General features: G+C 46.2%; 2 protein-coding genes across 3 annotated transcripts in view; one reads left to right on the top strand and one right to left on the bottom strand.

Annotated features, from left to right (window-relative positions):
- Positions 1–18356, bottom strand: part of POR (cytochrome p450 oxidoreductase) — a 438013-nt gene that overhangs the window by 233009 nt on the left and 186648 nt on the right. The window lies entirely within an intron of this gene.
- The window catches only part of LOC142291616 (N-acyl-aromatic-L-amino acid amidohydrolase (carboxylate-forming)-like), a 64755-nt gene continuing 53889 nt past the window's right edge, over positions 7491–18356 (top strand). The window contains exon 1 of one of the 2 annotated variants that reach the window (XM_075336271.1): positions 7491–7735. The gene's annotated coding sequence lies outside the window, so the exon portion shown is untranslated. The remainder of the gene's footprint in view (positions 7736–18356) is intronic. The other variant, XM_075336270.1, reaches the window with a different exon arrangement.

Raw genomic sequence — 18356 nt, 5'->3', positions numbered from 1 at the left:
ACGTTCATCAGGCACGGATTGCACTAGTAAAAAGTTAAAGGGACTGTCGGCACAGAATGACTGTTCAAACAAAGTACAGGTGCTCAGGCATCATGGTGTGGATGAACATTCCCACCTTCTTGCATTCTCCGTTGTTCCCTGGATCTTTGAAGCTATAGCTGTCAGTCAGAGGGGGAGATAAAGACAAAACAGCAAGTGGGAAAGTGTACTGAAATATTTGGCCCCGCCGTGATGCAATGAGTGCCTGTACTTTGAACAATCATTCTGTTTTGAGTCTCCCTTTAACTTTTTAGTTGTGCAATTTGTGTGTGATGAGGGTCTAAACACAGGCCTGAAACATCACCTAGATTTCTTGGATTGCCTATTAAAGGGGTTGTCCAGTCTAAAGCTACAAGTTTGCAGTTACTTGATGTGACTGCAGACCTGTGAATCCTTGCATTACATAATGTAAGGATTCTCCTGTCAGTCCTGGGAACAGAATCCTCACAACATGCAATGTGCGGATTCACAACTCTACAATCGCATGGTGTGATTGAAGACTTGTTATTTTAGACCAAAGAATCCCTTTTTAAAGAAGCATTGTTCACAATTTCCTACAAGGAAAGCAGAGGTTTTCTTCATTAATTGTATTAGTGTGGTATTCTATCAGTGCACCCTACCGAATAGTGCTGTATAATGCCTTCACTAGGGTTATACTAAAGGTAAGCAGATAAAGGACCTCAGTTTTCTAATGAGAAAGGCAACTTGAAGGTGGAAAAACAGTATTGTATTAAGTTATCGTCTTTAAGGAATTTCTATGGCAAATGTGGCGAGACAATTCGCTTAATATAAAGTTCACTTACTGTATGGAACATTGCACAATATTCGCCACGATACTTTGCTTGGGGAATGTTGTTCAATATTGGTGGGACTGGTAGCATAAGCGTGTACTTTTTTGGAGACTTTTAATGTGCAGAATATATATTTATTTTTTATCATTATTATTTATTTGTAGAGCACCATTAATTCCATGGTGCTGTACATGAGAAGGGGTTACATACAGAATACATATACAAGGTACAGTAGACAGACTAGTACAGAGGATCAAGACATAATAAAAAACAACATTCTCAGCAGTAAATCCTCAATAGAAGGTGGACCGGTATCATGCATGAAAAAATGTAGTACATGAAACAATCACATTATACGTTAGCATATATACAGTACTAATATAACAACACTATTCCCTAGGGGAAAATGTACACAGATCACTACTGGGGTTTCAACAATCAATTACCCTCAGAGGTGGTACAAACCCTCGGAATGCTAACATCATATAAATGAATATAAAGTGTTTCAATTCTTATATAGGTCACTAGTTGGTGATGATATTCAAACCCTGCTCTTAAATGGGCTAGGGTACTCACACATTTGCTGGAGTTTAAACCAATAAATCACCCTCACGGATGCAATGATCCTAATGAGTGGTAAAACCAACTGTATACTGACCAGTAAGAAGGATACCGCCACACCTGCCTGTCCCAACGCGCGTTTCACCCTCTTCCTCAGGGGACAAGGCAGAGTCAAAGGTCACTCTGAGGCAGCGAACTTTGGGTACTGGCTAGAGCATGGTGTTATTTATTGTAATAGATAAGGTGAAGAGTGTAGGGGAGATGGAGGAAAGATGATTAGTTCAGTTTTGGCCACACTGAGCTTTAGGAAGCAAGAGGAGGAGGATATAGCAGATAGACGTTTCGGGATTTTGGACAGCAAAGATGTGACATCTGGACCAGAGAGGTAGATCGGAGTGTCATCGGCATATAGGTGGTACTGGAAGCCATGGGACTTTGAGTTGTCACAGGCCAAATGTGTAGATGGAAAAGAGTAAGGGTCCCAGGACAGAGCCTTGAGGGATGCCAACAGAGTTGGCTGAATGAAGAGGTTGTGTGGGAGTGGGAGACAAAGTGCGGTTGGAAAGGTATGAAGAGATCCAAGAGAGGGCAAGATCTGACACCAAGGGAAGAGAGGATCTGTAATAGGAGGGAGTGGTTGACAGTATCGAAGGCTGAGGACAGGTCTAGAAGTAGGAGTATGGAGAAGTGCTTGTTAGCTTTAGCAGTACGTAAGTCATTTGTGATTTTAGTCAGGGAAGTTTCGGTAGAATGGTGAGGACGGAAGCTGGACTGTAGGTTGTCAGAGTTAGATGAGAGGTGGGAGGAAAGTTCAGCGTGGACATGTTGTTCCAGGAGTTTTGAGGTGAACTGGAGTAGTGATATGGGCCAGTAGCTGTTAGTAGAGGTTTGGTCGAGGGAAGGTTTCTTTAGGATAGGTGTGACTGTTGCATGTCTTAAAAGCAGAGGGGAAGGTACCAGTCATTAAAGATAGGTTGAAAAGATGGGTTAAGGCTGGAATAAGGATAGCTGTGAGGTTGGGGAGGAGGTGGGATGGGATGGAGTCAAGTGCGCAGGTAGTGAGGTGCGCTTTTGAGAGAAGACGTGCAAGCTCTCCTTCGGTGATGGTGGGAAGGAAGTTTATGGGGGAGGGGCAGTGGTCAGTTATATGAAGGGGTCGTGGTGACTGGGCAGAGAAGACTTGCCTTATTTGGTCTTTTTTTTTTTTTTTTTTTTTTTTCTCGTTGAAATAAGTGGCAAAGTCTTCTGCACAAATGAGGGAAGTTGGAGGGGGCAGAGGTGGGCGAAGGAGGGAGTTGAAAGTATTGAATAACTGTTTGGGGTTGTGTGTTAAAAAGGATAAGAGGTTTCTGAAGTATTCCTGTTTAGCGGAGGTGAGGGCTGAACGAAATGTGTGAATTGCAATTTTGAATGTGGTGAAGTCTTCCTGGGAGTGCGTTTTCTTCCACCGCCGCTCTGCAGCCCTAGATACTTGCTGAAGTTTTTTTAGTGAGGCTTTTGTGTCAGGGCTGTATTTTGATTCGTCTCACTCTGCCGTGCACAAGGGGAGCGACTGAATCAATAGCTAATGTGAGTGGTGTATTTATTTATTTTAAACTTCAGTAATGTAGTGAATGCTTTATAAATAACATGATCAATAGTTTTCACCTTGAGAATCTAGTTTCATAGGATATAGCATATCATAATGGAGATAAACTGCAGGTGTCTGAGTTGTTGGGTTTTTTTTTTAATTGATTTTACATAGACAAAAAGATGGGGAGGGGACCTAATGTTTTTATTTTTTTCCTCCTAACACCAGCCAAGGTACAGCAGACAACTGGGTGCTGATATTAGCCTGGTAAGAGCCATGGTTATTTGGCCCTTTCCAGCCTCCCTAGAAGTGTTGCATCCATTAAATGCACAAATTCTGGCACTGGACCTTCCCGTTGACCTGGTGTGGTAGCAATTTGGATAATGAGTTAATGGTAGCCCACAGCTGCCACTAAGCCCTAGATTAGTAATGGCAGCCATCTGAGACCCTCCCCCCCCCCCCCCAACACTAATCTGTAAGTGAAGGTAAATAAATACAACCATGCAAAACAAAAATCCATTATTTGAAATAGGACAAAGCATCCTCTTTCACCACTTTTATTTCTTTCTCCCCCCAAATCACACAAGGTCCTATGATGCTTCCAGCACTGCTACAGCTGTAGTCACACCAAGCGACCATAGAACATGACTGCCTGCTGTGAGGTGCAGGCGGCAACTGAAGTGAGCCATGCGATCAGTGGTGATGTTAGGCTGGAGAATGCTGTGATTGTTTTCTCGGTCCGATTAGGGCTGAGAAAATAATCGCTCATGTGCTGACACACAGGCTAGAATTGGTTCGAGTGGAATGCGATGTTATTGCACGCCACACGCACTGATTTTCTTGCCGTGTGGCTTAGGCCTTACTCAGGTGATTTGCGCTCACAAGTGGAGGACTCCAGCTGGGGCAGTGGCTAACCTGAGTGATGTCACTGCTGATTGCAGGTCAGTCTGTGCCCGAACCCCAGTCGGCAGTCATGTTCTATGGCATTTGCTGTTGGCTTCAGATGTAGCAGTGCTGGAAATGTCATGGGACCTGTTTTGGAGGTTAACCCCTTAATGACCGCGGGCCGTAAAATTACGTCCTAGCGGTCATAACGTTACTGCCCGCGGTTTGCCGGCGGCAGCATGCTGCGATCGGCGCACATCTCGGCTGATTTTTACAGCTGAGATGTGTGCCTGCTAGGCACGAGCAGAATCGTTATCTGCTCGTGCTGTTTAACCCCTTAAATGGCGCTGTCAATATGTGACCGTGTCATAAGCGTGATTGCGGTAAACTTTTACTTACCGCCCGATACCGGAAGTCACGTGACGCGATTACATGACTTCTGATAGTTGTCATGGTAGCACAGGGTCATGTGATGACTCCTGTACTACACATGAATTGCTTTCACTTTCGCTGTGCTTGCGGCACAGTGAAAAAAAGTGAGCGTATCTGCTGTTTACAGCTGTATAGCTGTGATCTGCAGATAGTGCAGAGCGATCGGATTGCTGATCGTAATAGCCCCCTAGGGCGATTAGTAAAATAAAGTTAGTTTTAAAAAAATTAAAAAAAACAAAAACCTAAAAGTTCAAATCGCCCCCCATTCGCCCCATTGAAAAAAAAAAAACAAAACATACACACATTTGGTATCGCCGCGTTCAGAAACGCCCGATTTATCAAAATATAAAATCAATTAATCTGATCATTATAGGGCGTAGCGGCAAAAAAATTCCAAACGCCAAAACGATGGGTTTTTTTGTCGCCACAACCTTTGCGCAAAATGAAATAAGAGGCGATCAAAACGTAGCATCTGCGCAAAAAATGGTACCGTTAACGTCAGCTAGAGACGCAAAAAATAAGCTGTCACTGAGCCATAGATCCCGAAAAATGCGAACACTACGGGTCACGGAATATGGCGTAAAACGTGTGCCACTTTTTTCGGACAAACTTCCGATTTTTTTAACCCCTTATATAAAAGTAAACCTATACATGTTTGGTGTTTACGAACTTGCACTGACCTGAGGCATCACACCTACACATCAGTTTTACCATATAGTGAACACAGTGAATAAAATCTCAAAAACAATAGTGCTATTGCACTTTTTTTGCAAATTTTCTGCATTTGGAATATTTTTGCCGTTTTCCAGTACGCTATATGGTAAAACTGATGGTTTTATTTAAAAGTACAGCTCGTTCTGCAAAAAATGAGCCCTCACATGACCATATTGACTGAAAAATAAAAAAGTTACGTCTCTCAGAAAGAATGGCGAAAAAAACGGAAAGTGAAAAATCGGCCAGTCGTGAAGGGGTTAATAGTGGTGAAAGAGGGTGTGCACTTTTTATTTATTCATTTTTTTTTTTTGGTGAAAAAAAAAAAATTCTTTATGTAATCTAACATTAAGTACACAATAGGCATATTATGCCCTACTACCGTCTCAATGTCCATACAAACGATGATGCTGTCTACGTCTATGAAATGCATTATAGCACATCTCAGTATTTGTGTACATTTACAGCTGCAGATGCATGTAGCACTGCAATAAAAGCCTGGGGTTGGGGAATTGGATGTCAATCACTGTAAGGCTACGTGCTCACGATCAGGCTTCACAACATTTTCGATGCAGTATCTTTTTGCTATCAAAACGCTGCATTGTGCAGTATAAGCACAGTGGATGGTATTTTTAGAAATGCTGAAAGAATTGACATGTTGCTATCAGGAAAAGTATTTTGTGCTTTGTGTAGTTTTAAGCAAGTTAAACACTGCTTTTTACGGTACCAGCAAAACCTAATTCCATAAATCACACAAACATGTAAGGGTATGTGCCCACAATCAGTATGCAGTGTCATGAATGCAGCGGGTCCTAACCTGCAGGGCCGTGAGACCGCAGCTGTCAGTACCACGATCAGGGTTCAGTGCGCTGCGGGCTCTCGCTTGTGTTCTTCCTACGGAGGACGCATGAGATTCCGCAGCAAACAATTGACATGCTGCAGACTGGAAAGATGCACCGCAGATCAGTGTTTGCTGCAGGAAAAACAAGCACAGTGGGCACAGGATTTCTAGAAATCCCATCCACTGTGCTTGTACTTTGCAATGCTGCGTTTTGGACAGCCCTGTGGGCATGCACACTAAACATAGGCTTACTACTTGTAAATTTGGTGTTTTAAAGCACCACCACCCAATTAAACAGATTAACATACATTGATCATAATGGCTCCTGTCAAGAGGTTTGTGTAAAGAGTCCGTGTCTCCCAAAACCAACTTCTTTTGACATAAAGCAGCTGTGTTTAAAGGGGTTGATTTGGCCTGCTATATTTACAGTAGGTCCCATCCTTAGGCTATGTGCGCAGTGAGCTTTTTTTTCATGGTGTTTTTGGGCTCAAAACTGCATGACTTTGCTTCCCCAGTAAAGTCTATGACTTCATTTTTGTTTTCTGCACACAATTTATTTGGACATATTTTTTTTCCTGCTTTTTACAGCGTTTTTCACCCATGCAATGCATTGGAAAATGCAGCAAAATACAGTGCTCAAAAACGCACCGAAACGTGGTAAAAACGCATGAGTTTTTACCGGTGCGTTTTTGTGGCCAAAAATGTAGCGTAAAAAAAACCCGCTGTGCGCACACGGCCTTAATCTAGCTGTAGGGGCTGCAGCGGTCAGACCCTCACCATGGAGTGCTGCTCTTCCCTTCAGTGATCTGAGCTGCCCTGCCTTAGACTGGCCATGACATGGTGTACATCGCTGTGGTGTTACGATGTCATGTATGTCTAATGGTGTATGATGGCTTAGGAAAAAGAAAAAAACTTTGGTGCAGTGTTAGCCAAATGATTCATTGTGCTGTTTTTCTCACTCGGGGCCTTAGGAAGATACTTGTTGTGGTTCTAAAGGCCTGACACACACCATGAGATCGCTAATGAGATCGTTGCGGAGTCACAGTTTGTGACGAATCAGCGATCTCGTTACATGTGACACCTACCAGCGATCAGGCCCCTGCTGTGAGATCGCTAGTCGTTGCAGAAAGGTCCGGACCATTTTCTTCAAAGGCAATGTCCTGCTGGGCAAGACACATTGCTGTGTTTATCGCCTACCAACGACCTCCTAACATGGTCCCACCATCGCCGAGATCGTTATACAGGTCGCTGATCGTTCCTGCGTCGTTGGTAAGGTCTGACTGTGTGACATCTCACCAGCGACCTCCCAGCGACTTACCAGCAATCCTTATCAGGTGGTATCGTTGTCGGGATCGCTGGTAAGTCGCTGTGTGTGACTGGGCCTTTAGGACCGTTCTCTTCATATGGCAGACACATTTTTTTTTATATAGGAAACGCCAACACATGCAGCATTGTACAGTAAGGAGAAGTGAAGAATATATAAATAGAAAATGATTTATTAAATGTATCAAAGTGAACCATGTCTGCACTTAATGTACTCATTAGCTTTTGGCAGCAGTGTCTGGCAGGGGACTGACTGCAGCTCCTCCGCCCTGCCGCAGGCTGTACTGTGTAATGTGGCTTTAGATCAGCATTATGTATAATGTTATTGCTGGAAGGCGCAATACCCCGGCCATGTACTGGTAATGTGAGCTGCATGCTTAGTGCACACATGACTTTCTATCTGTCCCATAAACTGCAGCACTGATTCAGCACTTTCCCAGCTAATAAGAAACCTGTTCAAGGTTTAAAGGGGAGGGATGAAGAGAAGCAGGAAGCTTGTGATCCGCTCCACCCAGCACAGCACAGGGAAACCTCCACAGCTTCCACACCAAAGAGGATTCCGGGTCTGACCAGCACCAAATGGTAAGCAGTGCCTGTGATCTGACGCATTACATTACACTGCGGGCAATGGAAAACACAGGTATGAATGGCACTTCCCCTAAAGTGCATGCAATCATTTAGCGAGAGGAGTGATGTTTCTTTTTGTTCCTCATAAAATATTAGACTATGTCAATATGTATTGAAAGGACATATATAAAGATGAGAAAATAATGAAACATTTCTCCCCTCATCTACCACTTGGAATTGTGCACATTGTCAATCTGTTCATTTAACAGCCATGTGGATTACTAAAGTCAGATTACAGAGCTAATCAGGGCTAATGTACGGTAATGTGGCCTGGGAATAAAATGCAGCATCGTCTTATTCCTTCCCACCCCACAAGTTTTATGGGAAACTTAATATGACAATTGCATTCCTCAGGGACAAGGCACGCAATAAATGACTCCGGAGCTTCCAGTAGAAAACTAACTGGAGAAAAATAGCTCAACACGAATAATGTACATATTAAGTTGGGATATCTCATACCTGGTAGGTGCTAATCAGCTGCTAAAGCTCAGAAAGGAAGAGAAAGATGGGAATATCCAGCACATCATCCAGGAAATTAAAAAGAAACCTTCTTTATTGGAAAAACATTAAAAAGATCCATGGAAAGACATTTAAAAAAAAAAACCAAAAACATACTTATGCGTTTCTGGAAACAGAATGACTACTGATGGTTCATCTAAATGGTGAATAGCCAATCACGAGGTCAGGATGTAACAAATAGTAATTAGAGCTGACTGAACGCCCAAAAAAACGGGACCGGTGGATCACTGCCAGATTTTAAAAAGAGTCTGATCCGCTCCGGAATCCGGTGCCCATATAAGTCAATGGGGACTGGAATGCAGAGATTAAAAACGTTTGTGGAGGGGATAGGGGGGTAGGAGCGAGTGCGGCATACTCACCGAGGCGCTGTCATGGCGGCACACTCCTTCCGGGTCACGCTTTTCCCTTCCAGAGCCGATTCATTGTTCATTGATTCATTGTTTTGCCCGCCCACCGACACGTGTAATTGGTTGCAGCTAGACGCGCCCCCACCCTGAGTGGCAGCGTGGCAGCTGACTACAACCAATCACAGGCGCCAGGATGGCCAGTGGGCGGGGAAAGCAATACAAGTGTCTGCGGGTCAGTATCGTGGTAAAAAATAAACAAAACAATCAGCAGCACAGTTATAGCCCGCGGCTGCAGCCCTAGCTGTCGGGCTGTATTTGTGCTGTGTATCCAGTGCCCAGAGTCACATGTGCGAGGCTTTGCCGGGTGATGCCATGGCAGACTTGCGCGAGTCCCTCGCAAGTGTGATTCCTGTCTAATTTAATTTAAACAAAAAACGACTTGCCGTTCCCCCTAATTTTCATCCCCAGCCAACACCGACTGGGGGCTGGTATTCTCAGCCCGCAGCCGCCCAGTATTGCCACATTTATTATATATGACAATCCCGGTGCAATACCGGCTCTTCCCGGTGGCCTGATGCGGTGCCAATCGGGGTAATGAGAGGTTAATAGCAGCGCACAGCTGCTACTAAACCCTAGGTTGTGATGGCACAGGCGTCTATCAGATACCTGCATCACAAACCTGTAAGTGAATGTAAATAAACACACACAAAGAAAAATCCTTTATTTGGAATAAAATAGAAAACGCGCCCTCCTTCACCACTTCATTAACCCCCAACACACCCTGCAGCTCTGACGTAATCCACACAAGGTCCCATGCTGCTTCAGCTCTGCTACATCTGAATATCACAGAGAGAGGCACTACTGACCACTCTCTGTGAGCTCCAGAGAATGAATGAGCTGCGCATTGAGCGGTGACGTCACTCAGGTCATTTGCAGTCACAGCTGGAGGTTCCCACGGAACATGAGCGTGCATGTACCTAGAAACACATGCATGCTCCTGGCAGAAGTGTGCAGCTGTGTCGTTGATGCGCTGTCAGACTCGTGCGGGTCTGCCAGGCATGACATTACCCGGAACAGCCTGCCGTTCTCTGAGCATGAGCGTGCATGTACCTAGAAACACATGCACGCTCCTGTCAGAAGTGTGCGGCTGTGCTGCGATGTCAGACTCGCGGGAGTCCTTCACAAGTGTGACTGTGGCATCTATTAGATGTGACAATCCCGGTGCAATACCGACTCTTCCCGGTCGCCTGATGCGGTGCTAATCAGGGTAATAGCAGGGGTTAATAGCGGCGCACAGCTGCTACTAAACCCTAGGTTTGTGATGGCACAGGAGTCTATGAGATACCTGCATCACAAACCTGTAAGTGAATTTAAATAAACAAGAGACACAGAGAAAAATCCTTTATTTGGAATAAAGTACAAAACGCGCCCTCTTTCACCACTTTATTAACCCCCAACACCCGTCCAGGTCTGGTGTAATCCACACATCCAGCTCTGCTACATCTCAGAGCGAGCAGCCATAGAGAAGACTGCCAGCTCTGATTGTAGCCTATTACGGAGCCGCGATAAGCGATGACTGCAGCAGAGACTGTCACAGGCTGGGGGGCACGTCAGCCTGCAATTAATCACAGATGAGAGGACGGACGGTGGGCGGGGAAAACACGGAAAGCAGTGTGATTGCTTGCATAGTACAGGAAGTGAAAGCGCGACCCGGAAGCAGTGTGCCACCATGACACCGAGTCTCGGTAAGTATGAAACTGACGCTTATTTGTTGTTTTGTTTATTTTTACTTTATTTGCCGAATCCGGATTCGTGCACCCGGGTCTGGCACCTAGATATCATTGAAACCGCGCGGATCCGGACTTTTAGGGTCCGGATCCGCTCAGCCTTAATAGTAATACATCATACATATAAAGAGTATTAAACAAAAATAAGGGTCAACAACCAGACTGATAAATATAGTTTTAATTAACTGGATGGATGTGTTCAATATCCGTTTTTTTTTCTTCTTGAACAGAACCCCCAACTAACGCCGTATTTTGATATGGGGCAAAGAGATCTTTTGGGCCTTGCTCGTCTTCAAGGCCCGAGTGTGATTACAACCCTCCACCTATTATAGTTTCACCTATGCTTCTCCAGTAAGGCTGTATTGTCTTTTTTTCTTAGCACACAGTCAAGTTCTATTTTATGCGGCTATTCACATTTACTTCTTTATTTTTTTGTGTCCAGTGGTGGCACAACATGTTTAGTTGTAGTTCGTGTATGAGGCATAAGGCCTCTTTCACACGTCAGTATTTTGCATCAGTGTGTCATCAGTGTTTGGAGGCCAAAACCAGGATTGGAATTTAGAGAGAAGAACTATAAATGAAAGACTGACACCGGTTCTGTGTTTTGGAGACACTCCTGGTTTAGGCATCCAAATACTGATGACACACTGATGCAAAATACTGACGTGTGAAAGAGACCTAAGAGCTGGTGGTTGCAGATCACACAAGGCGGTGCCATCGCTTGGATGTTCTAGAACACCTAAATAGTCGTTAGTTTCTAGCTTGTTTTCCTCTCTCTTCCGCCACTGTTATCTTCACAGGGGCTTCAGGCTGGAGTTAACATAACACAAATCTACAAATATTGTTGATTTCAAATTAACCTTCAGAGTTTGTCACAATCCTTTAGTAATTCTATATGCCAAAGCCTAACACACCTGATACCCTCTGTCCTGCTACCACTGCTTACCTCTGTGGGACCAGCGGCCCATTCTATTCTCAAAAATGGCTGCCAACACACGCATCGGGAGCCATGTGGAAAGTCGGAACCACTTTAAGCCTGCCTTTCCATTGGTGTGGAATGGACCAGTGCTCATAACAGATGCTGTATCTGTGACGCCCTGACAAAATCAGGGTGTCACAGATGACTGCATCCATCTTCCAAATGCAGGAATCCCTTCCCTTTGGCCTTCCAACACAATCCCCACACAGATACATAAATCACAAAAGCCTAGTCACTCCCCCCAGGGACAATAGGGACACACCAGTGGGCGGGGCCAAGCAGATGGTGAGACCCACCTAGGGGTTCTGAGGTGTCAAGGGGAGGGAACACAAAAGTGTAGTGCTGACAGTGGAAGTGAGAGAAGTGAAGTGGTAGTCGGGGGTTGTAGCTCCCGGACTACCTAAGCTGACTAGGTGGCAGACGGCAGAGCAGGGCCACAGGCAACGGAGATCCAGTCGCGGGACACCTTAAGTGGACCTGGGTAGGGTTGTAGCCCGCCGGTGCCGACAGCGGGAATCCGGTCCAGAGGCCATGCACAGTCAGGGTACCTGGACCCCAGGGCGAGGACAGCTTCAAGCACCTTTCCGATTAACCAGCAGGGGACAAGATTCCACGTCTTGTCCCACGAGTAGCCCACATAGAGCGAGACGGAAGCCCAACACGGGAATAGGGCGTCTGCAAGTGCCTGCAAAAATCCCAAGGGTCAGATCTCGCGGGCCACAGCTCCCACAGCAAAGACACCGGGAGTGGACTTACCCCGTTTCATGCGGACTAGTTGTCGCGGGCGGAGGAGGGGACGCTGCGCTCACCCGCTGCTCGGGTCCGGCTACTGCTGCTGCTGCTCGGTGGTGGCTCAAGCGGTGGGCCGGATCCCGGGGACTCGAGCGGCGTTCCTCGCCCGTGAGTGAAAGGGGGGTGGTGTGTGGTTTGGGGATATTGTCTGTGACGTCACCCACGGTTGTGGTGAAGTTGTGACACCACCGCTGCTCTGGATGGGGATCCTGGGAGCGATGACAGGGAGCAGCTTGGATGTTGGTTCTCCCCTCCGTGGGTAGGGGGTTGGTTGTCCCGGGGCCCGGTGAGGGTTTGGGGATGACAGGCGGGTTACGGGCCCTGGTGAGGTGCAGGGTCGCGGGGGCAGCGCTGTGCCACACGGCACGGTGGTACTCACTCAGCCAGTAATTTACACGGAGTCTCTGGTCAAACAAACGGCTGGATGGACGGGTCCCACAGGCGGCTGCGGTGTTTTTCCCCTGACCCCAGGTTGGTAGTGTAAGTCCTTTCCTGCACCTTCGTGTACGCTCCTCCTGCCCTCCGGTTTCCAGCTGGCTCCCCGGTTCGGTACCGGTGGGCCACCGCCCAGCCCCGGCTACCTACGGTTCCACCAAGACTGTCTTCCCGGCTCCCGCAGACGGCCACTACCGTCTGCCTGACTCTCTACTCGAGGGCCCTAGGCTCCAACCTAGGCCCCAGTCTGCGTCTGCAGACCTCCTCTCTCTTTCTCTGCCTGGACTTGTCTCAGCTGGTTTTTGCCTCAGGCCAGCTAGACTCCTCGGTGGGTGTGCCTATCTGCTTGACTCCGCCCACCTGGTGTGTCTGTCTGAACCCGAGGGAAGAAATCAGGTCTCACTGGGGATGTCTGCTGTGAACTGCTGGGGGTTGGGGGTGTGTGTGTGTTGTTACCTGTGGCCCCTGGCTTGTCCAAGGCGCCACATAGTCAACACACGAGACACCAAACTAGAGTGCAGGAGGAAGGGCCCCTGTTCTTTTCATCGGTGTGCGGGACCCGAGCACACCCCTCCGGAGACTACCGGTATCCGGCACTTGGTTTACTACTTGGACTTTGTGTGACTTATTCAAAAACTGTGAGTACACCGGTATAATCCGGTCCAGCCTGCAGACTGCGCCGCAGCATTCTGCTCCAACCTACACCTGGGCCCCGGGACAACACCTCCTCTACTCGTGGAGGGGATACCACCCTGCTGCCCCGCTCCATCAGCCCCGAGCGCCCCCATACCAAGGCAGCGGTGGTGCCACCAACCATCATCGCAACTCATCACTGACAAACTCTCCCCTGTAAATAACCCCTTTTATGGGCGCACTGTGGCTCAGTGGTTAGCACTGCAGTCTTGCAACGCTAGGGTCCTGGGTTCAAATCCCACCAAGGACACTATCTGCAAGGAGTTTGTATGTTCTCCCCGTGTTTGTGTAGGTTTCCTCCGGGTACTCCGGTTTCCTCCCACACTCCAAAGACATACAGATAGGGACTCTAGATTGTGAGACCCAATGGGGACAGTGTTGCCAATGTATGTAAAGCGCTGTGAAATTAATAGCGCTATATAAATGAATAAAATTATTATTATTATTATTATTATTATACAGTTGTGGGCGGCGGGCTGCTGCACGAGCCCCGGGTCCGGCTGCCACTCGAGCCACAGCCACGATCCCGGATCTGAGCGTCTCGAGTAGTCCCCCCTGCCGTGGTCCGTGCCCCCTTCCGAGACATATCCATCCTGCGACTTTGAAAGAGTAGCGCAAGTTCTGACTTTCCACCATGTGTTGCATGCTTCTGTGGCAGCCATTTGTGAGAAAAAAGAGAATGGATCACCAATATGAGACGGTAGCAGGTCATAGGGCACCAGATATGGTGGTTACATATGGGAAATGTATACAGTAAATGGATGGAGGGTGGCTTTAAGCTCAGTTTTAGACCACGACTTGCTGTGCATACAGTGCTGGCCAAAAGTATTGGCACCCCTGCAATTCTGTCAGATAATACTCAGTTTCTTCTTGAAAATGATTGCAATCACAAATTCTTTGGTATTATCTTCATTTATTTTGCTTGCAATGAAAAAACACAAAAGAGAATGAAACAAAAATCAAATCATTGATTATTTCACACAAAACTCCAAAAATGGGCCGGACAAAAGTATTGGCACCCTTAGCCTAACACTTGGTTGCACAACCTTTAGCTAAAATAACTGCGAACAACCGCTTCCGGTAACAATCAATGAGTTTCTTTCAATGCTCTGCTGGGATTTTAGACCATTCTTCTTTGGCAAACTGCTCCAGGTCCCTGAGATGTGAAGGGTGCCTTCTCCAAACTGCCATTTTGAGATCTCTCCACAGGTGTTCTATGGGATTCAGGTCTGGACTCATTGCTGGCCACTTTAGTAGTCTCCAGTGCTTTCTATCAAACCATTTTCTAGGGCTTTTTGAAGTGTGTTTTCGGTCATTGTCCTGCTGGAAGACCCATGACCTCTGAGGAAGACCCAGCTTTCTCACACTGGGCTCTACATTATGCTGGAAAATTTGTTGGTAGTCTTCAGACTTCATAATGCCATGCACACGGTCAAGCAGTCGAGTGCCAGAGGCAGCAAAACAACCCCAAAACATCAGGGAACCTCTGCCATGTTTGACTGTAGGGACCGTGTTCTTTTCTTTGAATGCCTCTTTTTTTTTTTTCCCCTGTAAACTCTATGTTGATGGCTTTTCCCAAAAAGCTCTACTTTTGTCTCATCTGACCAGAGAACATTCTTCCAAAACGTTTTAGGCTTTCTCAGGTAAGTTTTGGCAAACTCCAGCCTGGATTTTTTATGTCTCGGGGTAAGAAGTGGGGTCTTCCTGGGTATCCTACCATACAGTCCCTTTTCATTCAGACACCGATGGATAGTACGGGTTGACACTGTTATACCCTCGGACTGCAGGGCAGCTTGAACTTGTTTGGATGTTAGTCGAGGTTCTTTATCCACCATCCGCACAATCTTGCGTTGAAATCTCTCGTCAATTTTTCTTTTCCATCCACATCTAGGGAGGTTAGCCACAGTGCCATGGGCTTTAAACTTCTTGATGACACTGCGCACCGTAGACACAGGAACTTTCAGGTCTTTGGAGATGGACTTATAGCCTTGAGATTGCTCATAATTCCTCACAATTTGGATTCTCGAGTCCTCAGACAGTTCTTTGGTCTTCTTTCTTTTCTCCATGCTCAATGTGGTACACACAAGGACACAGGACAGAGGTTGAGTCAACCATGTCAACTGGCTGCAAGTGTGATTTAGTTATTGCCAACATCTTTTAGGTGCCACAGGTAAGTTACAGGTGCTGTTACTTACACAAATTAGAGAAGCATCACATGATTTTTCAAACAGTGCCAATACTTTTGTCCACCTCATTTTTTATGTTTGGTGTGGAATTATATCCAATTTGGCTTTGACAAAAAAGTTTTTTATATTTTTTTTATTGAAGACAAATTAAATGAAGATAATTATACTAAAGAATTTGTGATTGCAATAATTTTCAAGAAGAAACTGAGTATTATCTGACAGAATTGCAGGGGTGCCAATACTTTTGGCCAGCACTGTATGTAGGAAGAAGAGCACTACCGCTCTGGCCCAGTTTCTAAGAGCCCTTTCCCATTAGGTATGTTAATGTTCCTTTATCACTACGTAGCTGTGGTTATGGTGAATTGTTAGTTATGTGTTTTTTTATTTATGATGCCCCTCTATATCTTAGGCCGGTTTCAGACGTCCGTGTTTAATCAGGTACAAGTCATACACATGGTTATGGTCATATGCGTGTCACACGTGTGACATCCATGTTTATATATGTGTGTCAGGTACCGGAGAAAACACGGGTCTGTGAAATAAAAAGATTTTCCATATTTACCTGCTGTCTCCCGCTCCTGACCGCCGCTCATTATATTCGTTGATTATTCACCGCACTCAGGACCTGGAAGCCGGAGCAGCGCTGGGGACAGCACCGCTGAGTACAGCACTGATGGCATCCTGATGACACCCGCGCTACAGCTTCACGGGTTCATCAGAGTTCATTGGGAACTGTGATGAGTCCCTGATGCTTTCCTCGTGATGCTCCTGCTTCCAGGCCCTCACCACACACACACATATGTATACACACATAGCAGACACACATGGATACACTGAGCACATACGCACACATAGCGCACATGCATGTATACACTGAACACACACACACACACACACACACACACACACACACACACACACACACTCTGATGTATACTCACCCAGTGATGCGGCCCCCGGAACTGAAGTCCCCAGTGCTGCTCCGGCTTACAGCTCCACAGGGCACTGAATAGTCAGGGAGTATAATGAGCAGGGGTCAGGAGCGGGAGGCAGCAGAGCCGGAGACAGCATCACTGGATACAGATAAGTACAGAAAATATTTTTATTAAAAAGACACGTGTTTTCTCCGGTACGTGTCACACTGATGTCACACGGATCACATCAGTGTGTGATTCGTGTGGCACCCATGCTGCCGGAGAAAAAATGGACATGCATGTGTGCGTACGGGGCCACGCTGGATTACACGGTCCATGTGAAAACACGGCCGTGTGAGTAACAGAATAGAATAACATGGGTACGTGTGGCATCCGTGTTAAATACGGATGTGACACATACCTGAAACACGGATGTCTGAAACCAGCCTAATATGGATCTTATACCCATGTGTCACATACCTGAACACAGTTGTTCCACAAGCACTATTAGCACTAGGTGTTTAAATGAATTTAGTAAATTGACAAACAGTGTCTCATCTCTTTTTTTTCTGGAATATTTGATTATATTGTTTATATGGATACTGCTTCTCTATATTTGTGTTTAAGGCTCCCTAGGGCATCCTATGGTAAGATGACTGTGAGCAGGGGTGCCATCTCTTTTATCTAGAGTGCCAACCTCAGCGGTCAGGGAGGGCCATCTTTACAGTGTATTAGGGAGAGAATCCTCCTTCCTCTCATTCCCTGACCCTCCACCCTATACTGAGTAGTGCATACTTATTATGACATCTTGGGCCACGTACCACTATTATTTTTGGGATGAATTTGTAGTTTCCTTTTTAATATAAATAAAGGTTATCTTTTCATTTGGGTGGTGGGGGGAGGTTTGTGCATGTGTCAACTTTCTGCCTATGCGCAGTGTAAATTAGTGGTGGGGCTATGGTTATACAGAGCTTATGAATGCAGAAGACTACATTGTAGCAGGATTCCTAACCCTGTAGTGATCATCTCCTGCGGACAAAACAATGATTTTATCAATATAACAGCATACGGCCCAGCAAATAACACACTGGTGGAATCAGTGTCCGCTCTAAGATTACATAAAAAAAACAGGCACTTTTTTTTTTTTTTAAAAAAAACATATTTTATTTAATGTCAACAGGCACATACCATCAAAAAGAGAACATATTGTTACATTCCATACATTTTCAGGATCTTACAATGCGTCTGCTACATCATTTTCTTTTTTCATTGTCACAACAATGTCAACTCCAAAGAATTATCTTAACAATAATATCCTTTAACTTAACGAACTATCATAATTGTTCATTATATTGGGAATGTGAACACTTGCTCCATCACTTTCCGTAAGGGCTTCTATACATTGAAACAAACAGGCCTGATGGGTGACAGGGAGGTGTGCCGCCCAGTGCTCGGTAGCAGCCGAGCCGCTCGTATCCGGACTTTCAGTGGGTGGCTCGAGGGTCTCCAGACCCGGGGGTCCTGCGGTCACATCGATCAAAAGGGGTTTGGTGGTTTGGGGACGTAGGTGTATGGCCGGAGCCGTGTTTGAGTTCGTGATGCCACCCACAGGATGTGGTGAAGGTGGACACCATCGCTGCAGTTATGGGGCACCCGGGGGAGATGTTATACAGCAAGTTCTTAACACCTCCGTGGGCAGGGATGGTGGCCCCGGGACCCGTTGGGGGTGTTTGGCAGTGCAGGGAAATGGGCGGCCGGTGGGCTCTGATGTACTCACTATTAGTAAACACACAAGTCTCTGGTAAACCAAGGTGATTGGTGGTCAGTGCCCGCAGCCAGCTGCAGTCTGGTCCCCCACCTGGTTGGTGGTCTCTGCCTTTCTCCTGCACTTGTTTGTGATGGTGGACTACCTGCGCTTGCAACT

The sequence above is a fragment of the Anomaloglossus baeobatrachus genome, chromosome 2, assembly GCF_048569485.1.
Source record: "Anomaloglossus baeobatrachus isolate aAnoBae1 chromosome 2, aAnoBae1.hap1, whole genome shotgun sequence".
NCBI classification, from domain to species: Eukaryota; Metazoa; Chordata; class Amphibia; order Anura; family Aromobatidae; genus Anomaloglossus; species Anomaloglossus baeobatrachus.
Note: the sequence above shows the minus strand (reverse complement) of the source record. Positions and strands in the feature narration are given on the sequence as shown.